This window comes from Panulirus ornatus, chromosome 2, assembly GCF_036320965.1.
Source record: "Panulirus ornatus isolate Po-2019 chromosome 2, ASM3632096v1, whole genome shotgun sequence".
Lineage (NCBI taxonomy): Eukaryota > Metazoa > Arthropoda > Malacostraca > Decapoda > Palinuridae > Panulirus > Panulirus ornatus.
Window position 1 is genome coordinate 32,184,584 of NC_092225.1, and position 19,359 is coordinate 32,203,942.

The 19,359-nt window shown below is 47.2% G+C and overlaps 1 protein-coding gene across 2 annotated transcripts in view; it reads right to left on the reverse strand.

Annotated features, from left to right (window-relative positions):
- The window catches only part of LOC139755977 (lachesin-like), a 244,332-nt gene that overhangs the window by 138,945 nt on the left and 86,028 nt on the right, over window positions 1-19,359 (reverse strand). The window contains exon 1 of one of the 2 annotated variants that reach the window (XM_071674844.1): window positions 11,693-12,256. The exons of the other annotated variant lie outside the window; for it this stretch is intronic. The gene's annotated coding sequence lies outside the window, so the exon portion shown is untranslated. Of the gene's footprint in view, window positions 1-11,692; window positions 12,257-19,359 lie in introns of those variants that run through there. 2 annotated transcript variants of the gene reach the window in all.

Genomic DNA, 19,359 nt, shown 5'->3' on the forward strand with positions numbered 1-19,359 from the left:
ACTGGTTCATTCTTCAATAATTTTGTTTTTCTCACAATAAATGTTTTAGTGTAGGAGATGAGGAAGGTGACCGGAGGGTGGTTAATGTCAGGGAAAGGTCAAGTGATGACCCCTGGACCCCCCCACCACACACTGCCTCCCAACCCTTACCTCATGACGAGTGGGCTCCACGTCCCTCATGACCTCCTTCCCCTCCTCATGCACAGTGCCGCCACCTTCACCCCATACATAACGCCTCACACCCCACGGTATGTGACCACCCCATCCCATGCACAGTGACTCCCCCCACATCATGCACAGTGACTCCCCCCACATCATGCACAGTGACTCCCCCCACATCATGCACAGTGACTCCCCCCACATCATGCACAGTGACTCCCCCCACATCATGTACAGTGACTCCCCCCACATCATGCACAGTGACTTCCTCCAACCACAACATACACAGCGCATCCTTCACCCTCCCGCTGTCCTGGTACCCCAACCCCGAGCACGATCCCCGCCATACTCATTACCTCCGTACATACATACATACATACACACCATCACCTCATGTAGACTACCCGCCTCTGTATACACGTACCCTCCGTGCACATGACAGTTCCATGCACAATGCTCTCTAATGCACAATGACATCTGATGCACAGTATCCTCCCTTGCACAGTAATCTCCCATACACTATGTCCTCCCCTGCACACTAACATGCACACTTCCCTTCCCTACACATGACCCTGCCATACATGGGACCTTCCATGTGCACCTTCTCATGCTCAGGAAGGTCCGGTATTATAGCAAGTAACCTTCTCATGAGTAGGTGCTTAACCTCTTGAGCACAACGGTACGGCCCTTAAACACGACGGTACGGCCCTTAAACACGACGGTACGGCCCTTAAACACGACGGTACGGCCCTTAAACACGACGGTACGGCCCTTAAACACGACGGTACGGCCCTTAAACACGACGGTACGGCCCTTAAACATGATGGTACGGCCCTTAAACACGACGGTACGTCCCTTAAACATGATGGTACGGCCGTAGATACGACGGTACGGCCCTTAAACACGGTACAACTACTCTAGAACACGACGGCACAACTCTTAAACTCGACGGTACAATCCTTGAACACAACGGTACGATCCTGGACTATAAAGGTATGACCTTCACCACATGAGAACAACATATGTCTCACCCTCACCACATGAACAAGAACAACATGGGTCACACCCCCACATGAACAAGAACATCATCTACACATAACGCACATATGGTAAACTACATAACTGTCCGGAGCTACATACAACACAGTGGTGGCGACGAGTGTAACTGTTAAAACTTTTGTAACAATCAGAAACATTTTAATAAATAATTTTGCCTTTGTAAGAGCACGCAATAATTTCCATGGTTGGTTACGTATGTTCTACATTTTTGTATTAATACCTGAACACGGAGGTACAGCTGCAGCTCCAGTGTTAGACAGAGAAAATTAGATAGTTGTAACGTTAGTTAAGGAAATATGACGCGGTTGGTTAATCCTTCTCAGATGATAATCAAATTGTGAGGAAGATTTACATTATGATAATGTCTGGATATATATATTATATCATATTATACTTTGTCGCTGTCTCCCGCGTTTGCGAGGTAGCGCAAGGAAACAGACGAAAGAAATGGCCCAACCCCCCCCATACACATGTATATACATACGTCCACACACGCAAATATACATACCTACACAGCTTTCCATGGCTTACCCCAGACGCTTCACATGCCTTGATTCAATCCACTGACAGCACGTCAACCCCGGTATACCACATCGCTCCAATTCACTCTATTCCTTGCCCTCCTTTCACCCTCCTGCATGTTCAGGCCCCGATCACACAAATTCTTTTTCACTCCATCTTTCCACCTCCAATTTGGTCTCCCTCTTCTCCTTGTTCCCTCCACCTCCGACACATATATCCTCTTGGTCAATCTTTCCTCACTCATCCTCTCCATGTGCCCAAACCACTTCAAAACACCCTCTTCTGCTCTCTCAACCACGCTCTTTTTATTTCCACACATCTCTCTTACCCTTACGTTACTCACTCGATCAAACCACCTCACACCACACATTGTCCTCAAACATCTCATTTCCAGCACATCCATCCTCCTGCGCACAACTCTATCCATAGCCCACGCCTCGCAACCATACAACATTGTTGGAACCACTATTCCTTCATACATACCCATTTTTGCTTTCCGAGATAATGTTCTCGACTTCCACACATTCTTCAAGGCCCCCAGAATTTTCGCCCCCTCCCCCACCCTATGACCCACTTCCGCTTCCATGGTTCCATCCGCTGCCAGATCCACTCCCAGATATCTAAAACACTTCACTTCCTCCAGTTTTTCTCCATTCAAACTCACCTCCCAATTGACTTGACCCTCAACCCTACTGTACCTAATAACCTTGCTCTTATTCACATTTACTCTTAACTTTCTTCTTCCACACACTTTACCAAACTCAGTCACCAGCTTCTGCAGTTTCTCACATGAATCAGCCACCAGCGCTGTATCATCAGCGAACAACAACTGACTCACTTCCCAAGCTCTCTCATCCCCAACAGACTTCATACTTGCCCCTCTTTCCAAAACTCTTGCATTTACCTCCCTAACAACCCCATCCATAAACAAATTAAACAACCATGGAGACATCACACACCCCTGCCGCAAACCTACATTCACTGAGAACCAATCACTTTCCTCTCTTCCTACACGTACACATGCCTTACATCCTCGATAAAAACTTTTCACTGCTTCTAACAACTTTCCTCCCACACCATATATTCTTAATACCTTCCACAGAGCATCTCTATCAACTCTATCATATGCCTTCTCCAGATCCATAAATGCTACATACAAATCCATTTGCTTTTCTAAGTATTTCTCACATACATTCTTCAAAGCAAACACCTGATCCACACATCCTCTACCACTTCTGAAACCACACTGCTCTTCCCCAATCTGATGCTCTGTACATGCCTTCACCCTCTCAATCAATACCCTCCCATATAATTTACCAGGAATACTCAACAAACTTATACCTCTGTAATTTGAGCACTCACTCTTATCCCCTTTGCCTTTGTACAATGGCACTATGCACGCATTCCGCCAATCCTCAGGCACCTCACCATGAGTCATACATACATTAAATAACCTTACCAACCAGTCAACAATACAGTCACCCCCTTTTTTAATGAATTCCACTGCAATACCATCCAAACCTGCTGCCTTGCCGGCTTTCATCTTCCGCAAAGCTTTCACTACCTCTTCTCTGTTTACCAAATCATTTTCCCTAACCCTCTCACTTTGCACACCACCTCGACCAAAACACCCTATATCTGCCACTCTATCATCAAACACATTCAACAAACCTTCAAAATACTCACTCCATCTCCTTCTCACATCACCACTACTTGTTATCACCTCCCCATTTGCGCCCTTCACTGAAGTTCCCATTTGCTCCCTTGTCTTACGCACTTTATTTACCTCCTTCCAGAACATCTTTTTATTCTCCCTAAAATTTAATGATACTCTCTCACCCCAACTCTCATTTGCCCTTTTTTTCACCTCTTGCACCTTTCTCTTGACCTCCTGTCTCTTTCTTTTATACATCTCCCACTCAATTGCATTTTTTCCCTGCAAAAATCGTCCAAATGCCTCTCTCTTCTCTTTCACTAATACTCGTACTTCTTCATCCCACCATTCACTACCCTTTCTAATCAACCCACCTCCCACTCTTCTCATGCCACAAGCATCTTCTGCGCAATCCATCACTGATTCCCTAAATACATCCCATTCCGACACCACTCCCCTTGCTTCCATTGTTCTCACCTTTTTCCATTCTGTACTCAGTCTCTCCTGGTACTTCCTCACACAGGTCTCCTTCTCAAGCTCACTTACTCTCACCACCCTCTTCACCCCAACATTCACTCTTCTTTTCTGAAAACCCATACAAATCTTCACCTTAGCCTCCACAAGATAATGATCAGACATCCCTCCAGTTGCACCTCTCAGCACATTAACATCCAAAAGTCTCTCTTTCGCACGCCTGTCAATTAACACGTAATCCAATAACGCTCTCTGGCCATCTCTCCTACTTACATAAGTATACTTATGTATATCTCGCTTTTTAAACCAGGTATTCCCAATCATCAGTCCTTTTTCAGCACATAAATCTACAAGCTCTTCACCATTTCCATTTACAACACTGAACACCCCATGTATACCAATTATTCCCTCAACTGCCACATTACTCACCTTTGCATTCAAATCACCCATCACTATAACCCGGTCTCGTGCATCAAAACCACTAACACACTCATTCAGCTGCTCCCAAAACACTTGCCTCTCTGGATCTTTCTTCTCATGCCCAGGTGCATATGCACCAATAATCACCCACCTCTCTCCATGAACTTTCAGTTTTACCCATATTAATCGAGAATTTACTTTCTTACACTCTATCACATACTCCCACAACTCCCACAACAAGAGCAAGGGAAGGAGTAGCAATGTCTGGATATATTCTTATATTCGTCACACACACACACACACACACACTACGGACATGGGTCCCTCACACCCCTGGCCAACACCAGGTGTCTGCTGTGTACAGTAAGAGCAACAACATGTTACTCTTAATTTACAGATAAACTTGGATGAATTATTTCTCTTCCAAGATGTTTGGAGAGATGTTGGACACATGATTACACACACACACACACACACATATATATATATATATATATATATATATATATATATATATATATATATATATATATATATATATATATATATGCGAATGGATGTATATATCACAGGTCGGGTTCGAACCCTAGGCAGGGCGCCAGGCTACCTCGGCCAAACCGTTAAAAGACACACACACACACACACACACACACACACACACACACACACACACACACACACACACCAGAATCCTGGTGTTTTTACTTGTGTCCCAACCTCATCTAATACAGCCGGCCATGATAACAACATAGCTGGTAGAGCCGGCCATGATAACAACATAGCTGGTAGAGCCGGCCATGATAACAACATGGTTGGTAGAGCCGGCCATGATAATAACATAGCTGGTAGAGCGAGGTCAACCAGGAGTTATGGGTGAGGTGTGTAACAATGTTACTGTGTTAAGATGTTTCTCATTATGTAATCATTTGGTTTTTGTGAGCGTCTTCCCACCACATGCCCTCCGCTGCCTCTAGGCCTCCCGCCTGACCTCTGACCCAGACACTGTGGTGTACGTTGTACAAACATACACCAGATCTACCACGTCACTCCGGCATCCCTCTGCCTATGGCAATGTTTACCTCCTGTCAGCTGTTGTAGCATCAGCTGTTCCGTCAGCTGTGCTGGTGTGTGTGTGTATGTGTGTGTGTGTGTGTGTGTCTGTAGGTGCTGATGGCACGGCGGCCCCGAGCGGTGGGGGCGACGCCGCTGAAGCGCAGGACTTGGTTAGCTGGCACACACACACACATACACACACACACATATATATATATATATATATATATATATATATATATATATATATATATATATATATATATATATATATATATATATTCTATTATATATTTAATCGCCGTATCCCGCGTTAGCGAGTTAGCGCAAGGAAACAAACGAAAGAACGGCTCAAACCCACCCACATACACATGTATATACGTAAACGCCCACACACGCACATATACATACCTATACATTTCAACGTATACATACACAGACATTATATATACATATATATATATATATATATATATATATATATATATATATATATATATATATATATATATATATATATATATTCATACATGCTGCCTTCATCCATTCTCGTCGCCACTCCGCCACACATGAAATACCCCCCCCTCCCCCATCCCGCGCGCGCGCATGTTGGCGCTAAGAAAAGACAAAAAGGCCACATTCGTCCACACTGAGAGACACACACATATAACGCTATGGACAAAGTTCACCTCAGGCGGGGGAGTAGGTGGCATCGTCTGCTACATAAGTAAGGACACTTGATATCATCTTCAAACCGTCGGCTCCTGAGCCAGTAACACCCTGACACGACAGGTACACCCACCCATGACTACTGTGGCGCCCTTGTACCCCAGGGCGTGGCCACCTGCATGAAATGAACTGCATTTATGTGGAGCGACGTGCTATCAGTGGGCTGAGCCAGGACACATGAAGCGGTCAAGACTAAACACTGGAATCATGTGGGGTTGGCCATGTGTGGGTGCGTCACACGTGAGACCAGTATGTGAACATGTGAGGCATCTACTTCTGCTCCTACCTCACTAAGGCAGGACAACCGGGGAGAAGAATGAAAAAAATATATCCTCCCTGGGGATAGGGGAGAAAGAATACTTCCCACGTATTCCCTGCGTGTCGTAGAAGGCGAGTAAAAGGGAAGGGAGCTGGGGCCTGGAAATCCTCCCCTCCAGCTTTTAATTTTCCAAAAGATGGAACAGAGAAGAGGGCCAAGTGAGGATTTCCCTCATAGGCTCAGTCCTCTGTTCTTAACGCTACCTCGCTAACGCGGGAAATGGCGAATAGTATAAAAAAAATGAATAAAGGCAGCAAGTATGAATTATGTACATGTGTATATATGCATATGTCTGTGTATGTATATATACGATGAAATGTATAGATATGTATATGTGCGTGTGTGGACGTGTAGGTATGTACATGAATATGTGGGTGGGTGGGGCCATTTCTTTCGTGTTTCCTTGAGCTACCTCGCTAACACGGGAGACAACGACAAAGTATAATAAATATAAATGATATATTATATATATATATATATATATATATATATATATATATATATATATATATATATATATATATATATGGTTGTGTGTGTGTGTGTGTGTGTGTGTGTGTGTCAGCCAGTAAGCACACATCAACCAGTAACATCATGAGAAGCAACGCTACAGTGACTGAGTCACGTCACAAGTTGATCGTGACCCGTCAGGTGGAGGGAGGTTGATCGTGACCCGTCAGGTGGAGGGAGGTTGATCGTGACCCGTCAGGTGGAGGGAGGTTGATCGTGACCCGTCAGGTGGAGGGAGGTTGATCGTGACCCGTCAGGTGGAGGGAGGGTCAGGCAACATGTCTGGCGGTGGCTGATGGCCACCAGGGACACAGCCCACCCCACTCTGACCTTTCCTATGCGACTACGAGGTTACCATCCTTGAGCACGATGGTACGACCCTTTGACGCCATCCATAAGGGTCAGATTGTCATCCTCAAGGGTCGTTCCGTCGTGCTGACCTATCGTCCAGCTGGTTAATGAGAAACACTGGACAACATGTGTCGTCGTACACCACCTTCCTGTCGTCGCACACCACCTTGCCATGAGGCCATTTTTTCGCCTGTTCCTGGCGCTACCTCGTTCATGAAGGAAGCGGCGACCCCAGAGGAGTCCATCATTTTCCAGCTTGTGGTAAAGTACATGTGAGGAGATACAGGCGCTGCAGGAAGCGTGACATTGTACAGTTCATATCATCAGGGCCACAAGACGTCATCTGTCATTGTATAAGTCTTTGACTATATATCAATAACTAGCTGTAATCTATTAATAACAAGCTGTATTCTATTAACTAGCTGTATTCTATTAATAACTAGCTGTAATCTATTAATAACTAGCTGTAATCTATTGATAACTAGCTGTAATCTAATTTATTAATAACTAGCTGTAATCTATTGATAACTAGCTGTAATCTATTAATAACTAGCTGTAATCTATTGATAACTAGCTGTAATCTATTAATAACTAGCTGTAATCTATTAATAACTAGCTGTAATCTATCAATAACTAGCTGTAATCTATTGATAACTAGCTGTAATCTATTGATAACTAGCTGTAATCTATTAATAACTAGCTGTAATCTATTGATAACTAGCTGTAATCTATTAATAACTAGCTGTAATCTATTAATAACTAGCTGTAATCTATTGATAACTAGCTGTAATCTATTGATAACTAGCTGTAATCTATTAATAACAAGCTGTAATCTATTAATAACTAGCTGTAATCTATTAATAACTAGCTGTAATCTATTGATAACTAGCTGTAATCTATTAATAACTAGCTGTAATCTATTAATAACTAGCTGTAATCTATTAATAACTAGCTGTAATCTATTAATAACTAGCTGTAATCTATTAATAACAAGCTGTAATCTATTAATAACTAGCTGTAATCTATCAATAACTAGCTGTAATCTATTGATAACTAGCTGTAATCTATTAATAACTAGCTGTAATCTATTAATAACTAGCTGTAATCTATTAATAACTAGCTGTAATCTATTGATAACTAGCTGTAATCTATTCATAAAAAAGAATACCGATTTTATCGTAATTGAGGAATGATGTTTAATTACGACAGATTCGTGAAATTTAATAATTTGATAACTTGGACGATAGAGATATAGATAGATTGATAGATAGATAATATGCTGCACATAAAACTGTCCAGGTTGATATGGTACAAAGTGGCGTTTGTTTATATGGGATACTCAAGGGTGTTACGTCAAATATATTCTAAATTTGGTTAAAGAAAATGCTAGAGGCAACACACTAGGGGTCATGGCAACACACCAGGGGTCATGGCAACACAACAGGGGTCATGGCAACATAACAGGGGTCATGGCAACACACCAGGGGTCATGGCAATACAACAGGGGTCATGGCAACACACCAGGGGTCATGGCAACACACCAGGGGTCATGGCAACACAACAGGGGTCATGGCAACACAACAGGGGTCATGGCAACATAAAATCACATAAACAATCAGGCAGTATTTTTTCCTAAATTCTAACTTCATGAATTTCAATCTGAAATCTCCTCTCTGAAACTTCATGACTGAAACCTGCTGATATAAAGTTGTTTCTGAAATATGCATACTGAAATCTGCTCACTCCATTGTGCTCAGTGAAACCTGTCTACTGAAATCTGCTTCCTGAAACTTACAGGATCATATGTGATCATGGGATGAGGCGCATACCTCTCGTCACAGTATAACATAACTTGGCTTTAATAACCACACTTTTCTATACAGTCAGAAATCACTCATATATATATATATATATATATATATATATATATATATATATATATATATATATATATATATATATATATATATATATATATATATAAGGAGTTTTAGACCTTAATGTTAACCTATAATGAATGCATTGTTGACCTGGACAACCAGCAGGTACCACTCAATATTACTGATAAAGAAATGAGAAAAAATGAAAAAATATTTGTCCCAGAAAAAACCTAAGTATTTGATATGAAACTATATATGATATTCACACACACACACACACACACACACACACACACACACACACACACACACATGGACAGCCAGATGTACAATGACCAGGTCAGTATGTGGGCGGGAGATGAAGGTGTACACATCACACATTGTACACAGGAGCAGTGTTATCATGAACAGTGACGTCACCCACAGCAACTTGTACTGTACATGATCTTGTACACATCTCCCGCGTACGTCATCCACTAAACATGTACAGGAAACACACATGATCTGGGGCCGAACTGAGACGCTTCTAGTGATGTGGGATTTGGTCAGGTCAGAGGTCAAGTGAAGGTAGTTAGTGATGTATTATTCAATACTTGTATCGGATCTGATACATTTGGGTGAAGATAATGACACATCGACCAAGAGTGTATACGTTACTTTCATCACTTAATGTTATCTTCCGCACCACAATCATCATCATTCTGGCCACATTAACAAACTACAACTTGTTACAACCTTTGTCGCTGACCGCCGGGGGACGGACCAACATCTTTCAGATTCAATATATAAATCTTACTGGTCTGGTGTGCGAGGTGGTGAGTATGTGAGCAAGACAGGTATGTAGCGCCCGGCATGCACTGGATCTTCTCATATTAGCATCCACAACTTGACTCCCTCTTGGTAATACCTTCAGGCATGTACTCGCTTGTTTTGTATAGTGAGGATATGGCGGGGTCATGACCAGCCCCACTGGGGTCAGGGCATCTCGGGTGAAAAGAAACGAGTAAAATAAAAACAATGTAGAAATTAATTGTGGCCTCGCAAGTGTTGTGGACCCGACGCTTACAAGCGGAGAGGTTATAGTAGGAGGGGAGACGAGGGAGGTTATAGTAGGAGGGAGACAAGGGAGGTTATAGTAGGAGGGAGACAAGGGAGGTTATAGTAGGAGGGGAGACGAGGGAGGTTGAAGCAGGAGGGGAGACGAGGGAGGTTGAAGCAGGAGGGGAGACGAGGGAGGTTATAGTAGGAGGGGAGACGAGGGAGGTTATAGTAGGAGGGGAGACGAGGGAGGTTATAGTAGGAGGGGAGACGAGGGAGGTTGAAGCAGGAGGGGAGACGAGGGAGGTTGAAGCAGGAGGGGAGACGAGGGAGGTTATAGTAGGAGGGGAGACGAGGGAGGTTATAGTAGGAGGGGAGACGAGGGAGGTTATAGTAGGAGGGGAGACGAGGGAGGTTATAGTAGGAGGGGAGACGAGGGAGGTTATAGTAGGAGGGGAGACGAGGGAGGTTATAGTAGGAGGGGAGACGAGGGAGGTTATAGTAGGAGGGGAGACGAGGGAGGTTATAGTAGGAGGGGAGACGAGGGAGGTTATAGTAGGAGGGGAGACGAGGGAGGTTATAGTAGGAGGGGAGACGAGGGAGGTTATAGTAGGAGGGGAGACGAGGGAGGTTATAGTAGGAGGGGAGACGAGGGAGGTTATAGTAGGAGGGGAGACGAGGGAGGTTATAGTAGGAGGGGAGACGAGGGAGGTTATAGTAGGAGGGGAGACGAGGGAGGTTATAGTAGGAGGGGAGACGAGGGAGGTTATAGTAGGAGGGGAGACGAGGGAGGTTATAGTAGGAGGGGAGACGAGGGAGGTTATAGTAGGAGGGGAGACGAGGGAGGTTATAGTAGGAGGGGAGACGAGGGAGGTTATAGTAGGAGGGGAGACGAGGGAGGTTATAGTAGGAGGGGAGACGAGGGAGGTTATAGTAGGAGGGGAGACGAGGGAGGTTATAGTAGGAGGGGAGACGAGGGAGGTTATAGTAGGAGGGGAGACGAGGGAGGTTATAGTAGGAGGGGAGACGAGGGAGGTTATAGTAGGAGGGGAGACGAGGGAGGTTATAGTAGGAGGGGAGACGAGGGAGGTTATAGTAGGAGGGGAGACGAGGGAGGTTGTAGTAGGAGGGGAGGCTGGAGGTGTGTGAGGAGCGAGATATCACAACAGTCACTTCCCCTACCATCTTCAGCAAGTCATTTTCTGTAAACCTTCAGGTAAACAAAACTTATACGTCAGGATTGCCAAAAACATTTTGAAAATTTGTGAGCAATTTAAAGCTAAGATTACGAGCGAACAATGAGTGTTGTTATCATGTTAGCCAGGCGGGGAGCTGGAGTGTGGCGGGGGAGGACATACCGCGGGACACGCTGTAGCTGACGACAACCAGAGAACATGATCATCATCAAGGTACGGGAGGAAGAATTCTGAGAAGAACAGTGAAGGAAACAACAGCTTGGTGGAGGAGGCAGCAGTGATAATGGTCACCATGGTAACAGATGGGAAGGTGGATCCTGCCACGCACCTGGCGGCGGCGGCGGCGGTGTGAGCGGCGGCGGCCGCGGCAGCAGCGGCGGTGCGTCGACGGCACTGGTATGGCGGCGGCGGGGCGGCTGGCGGGAGCACGTGGTACACCTCCTTCCTCCCCGGCGAAGACTGGCTGACCTGAGCCTCACACTCTCACCGTGGGGTCACCACACGTCGTCATCACCAGCAAGTGAGCCACGACGTACAGCCACGTCTCCCTCGCCTGGATACAGACAGGTACGAGTCTCCGTCTGTTCTGTCGCGGCGAAGCCTGCTCTCCCTCAGGGAAGTGAGGGCGTGAGGCCAAGCTGGGGAGCACAAGATGTGTGTGTACGACCCGGGTGGGGAGCACAAGAGTGACTGAGCCAGCTGGCGAAGTCACTCCGACGGGATGGTGAGTGCGGGTAGAGTGACGCCGAGTGACTGAGTGTGTGCGCGCTGTGTTGACGCTATGCCGTAGGGGCGAGCAGGTCGGTCGGTCGGTCGGCGCGGCCCAGCGGAGGCTCGGCAGCCTATCCGAGGAGACCTTCCTGCCCGGTGGTCCCTACGCGCACACCCTCCTCCTCTTCCTCCTCCTCCTCCTCCTCCTCTCAGACCAGATGCTCACACCGGCGGCCTCACTTCGTACACAGCGTCCGCCTCCTTCCTCAGGCACACACCACACCTCCCGCACACCCCACACCACCTCCCACACACCCTAGACCACTTCCCACACACCCTAGACCACTTCCCACACACCCTAGACCACTTCCCACACACCCTAGACCACCTCCCACACACCACACTGACTCCTGAGGACACCAGACGACCACGCACGCACTCCATCATCTGAGGACACCAGACGACCAGCTAGTCACTCGAACTCTTCCTGAAGATAACAGACGGTCGACCAACCAGACTACAGCCACACATGGACCTCAACATCCACCTCCGAGGACACATGGACCTCAACATCCACCTCCGAGGACACATGGACCCCAACATCCACCTCCCAGGACACATGGACCTCAACATCCACCTCCCAGGACACATGGACCTCAACATCCACCTCCCACCCAGGACACATGGACCTCAACATCCATCTCCCAGGACACATGGACCTCAACATCCACCTCCCAGGACACATGGACCCCAACATCCACCTCCGAGGACACATGGACCCCAACATCCACCTCCGAGGACACATGGACCCCAACATCCACCTCCGAGGACACATGGACCTCAACATCCACCTCCCAGGACACATGGACCTCAACATCCACCTCCCAGGACACATGGACCCCAACATCCACCTCCGAGGACACATGGACCTCAACATCCACCTCCGAGGACACATGGACCTCAACATCCACCTCCCACCCAGGACACATGGACCTCAACACCCACCTCCTAGGACACATGGATCCCAACATCCACCTCCTAGGACACATGGACCTCAACATCCACCTCCGAGGACACATGGACCTCAACATTCACCTCCCACCCAGGACACATGGACCTCAACATCCACCTCCCAGGACACATGGACCTCAACATCCACCTCCGAGGACACATGGACCTCAACACCCACCTCCTAGGACACATGGATCCCAACATCCACCTCCCAGGACACATGGACCCCAACATCCACCTCCGAGGACACATGGACCTCAACATCCACCTCCTAGGACACATGGACCTCAACATCCACCCCCGAGGACACATGGACCTCAACATCCACCTCCTAGGACACATGGACCTCAACATCCACCTCCGAGGACACATGGACCCCAACATCCACCTCCGAGGACACATGGACCTCAACATCCACCTCCGAGGACACATGGACCTCAACATCCACCTCCCAGGACACATGGACCCCAACATCCACCTCCGAGGACACATGGACCTCAACATCCACCTCCGAGGACACATGGACCCCAACATCCACCTCCGAGGACACATGGACCTCAACATCCACCTCCTAGGACACATGGACCTCAACATCCACCTCCGAGGACACATGGACCCCAACATCCACCTCCGAGGACACATGGACCTCAACATCCACCTCCGAGGACAGATGGACCTCAACATCCACCTCCGAGGACACATGGACCTCAACACCCACCTCCTAGGACACATGGATCCCAACATCCACCTCCTAGGACACATGGACCTCAACATCCGCCTCCGAGGACACATGGACCTCAACATTCACCTCCCACCCAGGACACATGGACCTCAACATCCACCTCCCAGGACACATGGACCTCAACATCCACCTCCGAGGACACATGGATCCCAACATCCACCTCCGAGGACACATGGACCCCAACATCCACCTCCGAGGACACATGGACCTCAACACCCACCTCTTAGGACACATGGACCTCAACACCCACCTCTTAGGACACATGGACCTCAAAAATTACCGTCCATCAGCAGGCCATAGTTGGACACATCCTGCACACGCTACATAAAAGACCTTCTGTCAACTCGACGTGCACGCGTCCTGGCTGCACACGAGCCACACTCACACCAGCGTCCACCCACACACCCGCCAACGTACGTACGGCCAGCATCAGTTAAACAAGCCAACATCTTCTGTTACATTAATATCTCGTAAACCTTGACTTTGTGCTCGCTAACATCATTCTGAGTTAGTTTCTGATATTATGGAGTATCATTGGTCTATCTTTTGAGGCCCTAATCAAGGCCATCCCATTAACGCGCATATATATATATATATATATATATATATATATATATATATATATATATATATATACCTGACGCACATCTGACACATGAGACAGCAGAAGCCTTACACTGCTGGACCCCAGCCCTACACTGCTGGACCCCAGCCCTACACTGCTGGACCCCAGCCCTACACTGCTGGACCCCAGCCCTACACTGCTGGACCCCAGCCCTACACTGCTGGACCCCAGCCCTACACTGCCCAGTACTGGGCTGGAGCCACAACCCCAGCTGACACAGAGGCGTCCATGCTGCTGATGTTGTCGCTGGGGCGTGTAGTACATTGTGGTCAGTCGGGCCACAGATGAAGACGGTGATGCTGGTGATGGTCTTCTGTATGTGGTAAGATAGACAGGTCACCCTCACTTTACAAGGTTGTATCATGATCAATAGACGGACGGATATCAGGAACTCTCTTCCCCTGCTCGTACGTGGAGTGCCTGCAACCTGGACGCTGCAGAGCTTCATCAAACTGGTAGTCAGGATACACAGCTGACCAGCGACGCTCACACACGTTCTACCTTCCCACTGAACAACAAATGATGAATGACTCGTTAACATGAACCACCACCTCGTGTGTCGTTACTTGGCTGACGTGTTGGTTAACAACAATATCACATGTGCTGTCTCTCTCTAGCGGAGATGATCCAGCAGACGTGAGAGCTGCTCGACCATGGCACGTCTTCCTTACTCATGTTGGGAATCAAACCAGAAAATCATGATTATGCTTTCATGTGGCAGTCAGGCTGAAGATAAGCCTGCGTCCCTCACAGAGAAGGCGGCTCCTTATACCAAATTAAGTCTTAACTGGTGGTTTACCAGTTATGGCTTGACTGGTGGTTTACCAGTTATGGCTTGACTGGTGGTTTACCAGTTATGGCTTGACTGGCGGTTTACCAGTTATGGCTTGACTGGTGGTTTACCAGTTATGGCTTGACTGGCGGTTTACCAGTTATGGCTTGACTGGCGGTTTACCAGTTATGGCTTGACTGGTGGTTTACCAGTTATGGCTTGACTGGTGGTTTACCAGTTATGGCTTGACTGGTGGTTTACCAGTTATGGCTTGACTGGTGGTTTACCAGTTATGGCTTGACTGGTGGTTTACCAGTTATGGCTTGACTGGTGGTTTACCAGTTATGGCTTGACTGGTGGTTTACCAGTTATGGCTTGACTGGTGGTTTACCAGTTATGGCTTGACTGGCGGTTTACCAGTTATGGCTTGACTGGTGGTTTACCAGTTATGGCTTGACTGGTGGTTTACCAGTTATGGCTTGACTGGTGGTTTACCAGTTATGGCTTGACTGGTGGTTTACCAGTTATGGCTTGACTGGCGGTTTACCAGTTATGGCTTGACTGGTGGTTTACCAGTTATGGCTTGACTGGTGGTTTACCAGTTATGGCTTGACTGGCGGTTTACCAGTTATGGCTTGACTGGTGGTTTACCAGTTATGGCTTGACTGGTGGTTTACCAGTTATGGCTTGACTGGTGGTTTACCAGTTATGGCTTAACTGGTGGTTTACCAGTTATGGCTTGACTGGCGGTTTACCAGTTATGGCTTGACTGGTGGTTTACCAGTTATGGCTTGACTGGTGGTTTACCAGTTATGGCTTGACTGGCGGTTTACCAGTTATGGCTTAACTGGTGGTTTAACTGGTGAGCACGTCGGGTTGGTCAGGCACGACTCTGGGAAAGACGCACTTGCTGCTGTACACAATGACTCCAGATACTGCCCGAGGGTCACGTGTGGCCCTGCTAGGTGACGACACGTGACGACCCCTGACTACGTGAATAAGGTTTAAGGTTGATCTTAACTTTGCAACACACAAGTTACTTCCGTTTGTTTGATTTTGTGACATATTCTTAGAATAATTCTAAATGTGACGTTGTGTTGTTGTGAAATTCCTTAGCGTTTCAGGGAGGGAAAGAGGGCGGCCCGTCACCCCATACCAACACTCCCCTCACCCCCACCAGTAGGTTGGCGCCCCCTTCTCCAGCAATCAGAGGAGAGGGTGGCTTCCCCCTCACTCCGTTGCTCGTTTTATAATTTCCTGAATGACTGCTGCGCCACTCACCGTAATCGCTGGGCAAGTGGTGGGTGGTGGAGAGGCGGGGCGCCACCCCTCCACCCTCACCGCGTGTTATCAGGCAGGGCAGACGACCCCCACCTTGCCCTGCCACCACACGATAACTCCCCACACCTCCACCCAGCCCGCTCTTCTTCAATTATCTTAATGAGTGAATAAAACACTGAGGGGGGGGGGGGGGGGGAGGGATGGGGGGACACCAGCCTCTCTCTTCCCCCACACTACGGTCTCCCAACCTCTTTATACTCCCCCACACCCCCACTCTATACTCCCCCCACACCCCCACTCTATACTCCCCCCACACCCCCACTCTATACTCCCCCACACCCCCACTCTATACTCCCCCACACCCCCACTCTATACTCCCCCCACACCCCCACTCTATACTCCCCCACACCCACACTCACCTAAACCACAACCTTCCTCGTCTGTCACAACAATTTGTCCATAAAGTTATAGATAACAATTTCTCTAAACTTGAGTAACCCATCGGTTCAATAACTTGAGTAACCCATCGGTTCAATAACTTGAGTAACCCATCGGTTCAATAACTTGAGTAACCCATCGGTTCAATAACTTGAGTAAACCCATCGGTTCAATAACTTGAGTAACCCATCGGTTCAATAACTTGAGTAACCCATCGGTTCAATAACTTGAGTAACCCATCGGTTCAATAACTTGAGTAACCCATCGGTTCAATAACTTGAGTAAACCCATCGGTTCAATAACTTGAGTAACCCATCGGTTCAATAACTTGAGTAAACCCATCGGTTCAATAACTTGAGTAACCCATCGGTTCAATAACTTGAGTAACCCATCGGTTCAATAACTTGAGTAACCCATCGGTTCAATAACTTGAGTAACCCATCGGTTCAATAACTTGAGTAAACCCATCGGTTCAATAACTTGAGTAACCCATCGGTTCAATAACTTGAGTAACCCATCGGTTCAATAACTTGAGTAAACCCATCGGTTCAATAACTTGAGTAACCCATCGGTTCAATAACTTGAGTAACCCATCGGTTCAATAACTTGAGTAACCCATCGGTTCAATAACTTGAGTAACCCATCGGTTCAATAACTTGAGTAACCCATCGGTTCAATAACTTGAGTAACCCATCGGTTCAATAACTTGAGTAACCCATCGGTTCAATAACTTGAGTAAACCCATCGGTTCAATAACTTGAGTAACCCATCGGTTCAATAACTTGAGTAACCCATCGGTTCAATAACTTGAGTAAACCCATCGGTTCAATAACTTGAGTAACCCATCGGTTCAATAACTTGAGTAACCCATCGGTTCAATAACTTGAGTAACCCATCGGTTCAATAACTTGAGTAACCCATCGGTTCAATAACTTGAGTAAACCCATCGGTTCAATAACTTGAGTAACCCATCGGTTCAATAACTTGAGTAACCCATCGGTTCAATAACTTGAGTAACCCATCGGTTCAATAACTTGAGTAACCCATCGGTTCAATAACTTGAGTAAACCCATCGGTTCAATAACTTGAGTAACCCATCGGTTCAATAACCTGAGTAACCCATCGGTTCAATAACTTGAGTAAACCCATCGGTTCAATAACTTGAGTAACCCATCGGTTCAATAACTTGAGTAACCCATCGGTTCAATAACTTGAGTAAACCCATCGGTTCAATAACTTGAGTAACCCATCGGTTCAATAACTTGAGTAACCCATCGGTTCAATAACTTGAGTAACCCATCGGTTCAATAACTTGAGTAACCCATCGGTTCAATAACTTGAGTAACCCATCGGTTCAATACCCTGGCACTAATGTGTCCTTATCAGCAGAGCATCGTAAAGTTGAACATGATTCTTGTACCCAAACTGAAGCCTACTATGCATGACTTGTACTATGCATGACTTGTACTATGCATGACTTGTACTATGCATGACTTGTACTATGCATGACTTGTACTATGCATGACTTGTACTATGCATGACTTGTACTATGCATGACCTGTACTCTGCATGACCTGTACTCTGCATGACCTGTACTCTGCATGACATGTACTCTGCATGACATGTACTCTGCATGACATGTACTCTTTCTGAGGCGTTTGAAAATGACTTTACAACGTCTGACATCCAGAACGGAGGGTTGAGCACTGGGCTGACCCTGAGCCGACTGCCTGGACATCGGTAAGGAACCCGGCTGCCTGACCCCTGCCGGCGGACACACTCCTTGTGACGACGGAGACAACACCCAGCTCCAGGTACCACACAGACGCCAGGTAAGACAGCTTCATCCTGTCGCGATACGTCTTCCATGGCAGTCCAGCATGCAAAACTGTCATGTTCTCCAGGGGTCCTGAAATTTGTGGAGGTCTTCTCGTGTCCCAGTGACCTTCCCTGCGTGTGACGCTGTGTCTCTCCTACCGACTTTATGATGATCCCTCCTGGGCCACACCCCGACACACTACTGACGTGTTGAGGAAGATCCGGGTCCAGGGTCAGCACGCATGACCAGGACGTCCTCCGTGTTTTCCCGTAACCTTCGCCTCTTTACATCGTGGGATCTGAAGCTCCTCCGTCAGCCTCGTCACAGACCACATCCTCTACTGTCAGCCTCGTCACAGACCACATCCTCTACTGTCAGCCTCGTCACAGACCACATCCTCCACCGTCAGCCTCGTCACAGACCACATCCTCCACCGTCAGCCTCGTCACAGACCAGATCCTCCACCGTCAGCCTCGTCACAGACCAGATCCTCCACTATCACCATCGTCAGCACCTTAGAATATACATTTTCTCTTTGGTTGACGACTGACTCAAGTCCTTTGGGAACTGTACGTCAACTTCAACGATATAACTGG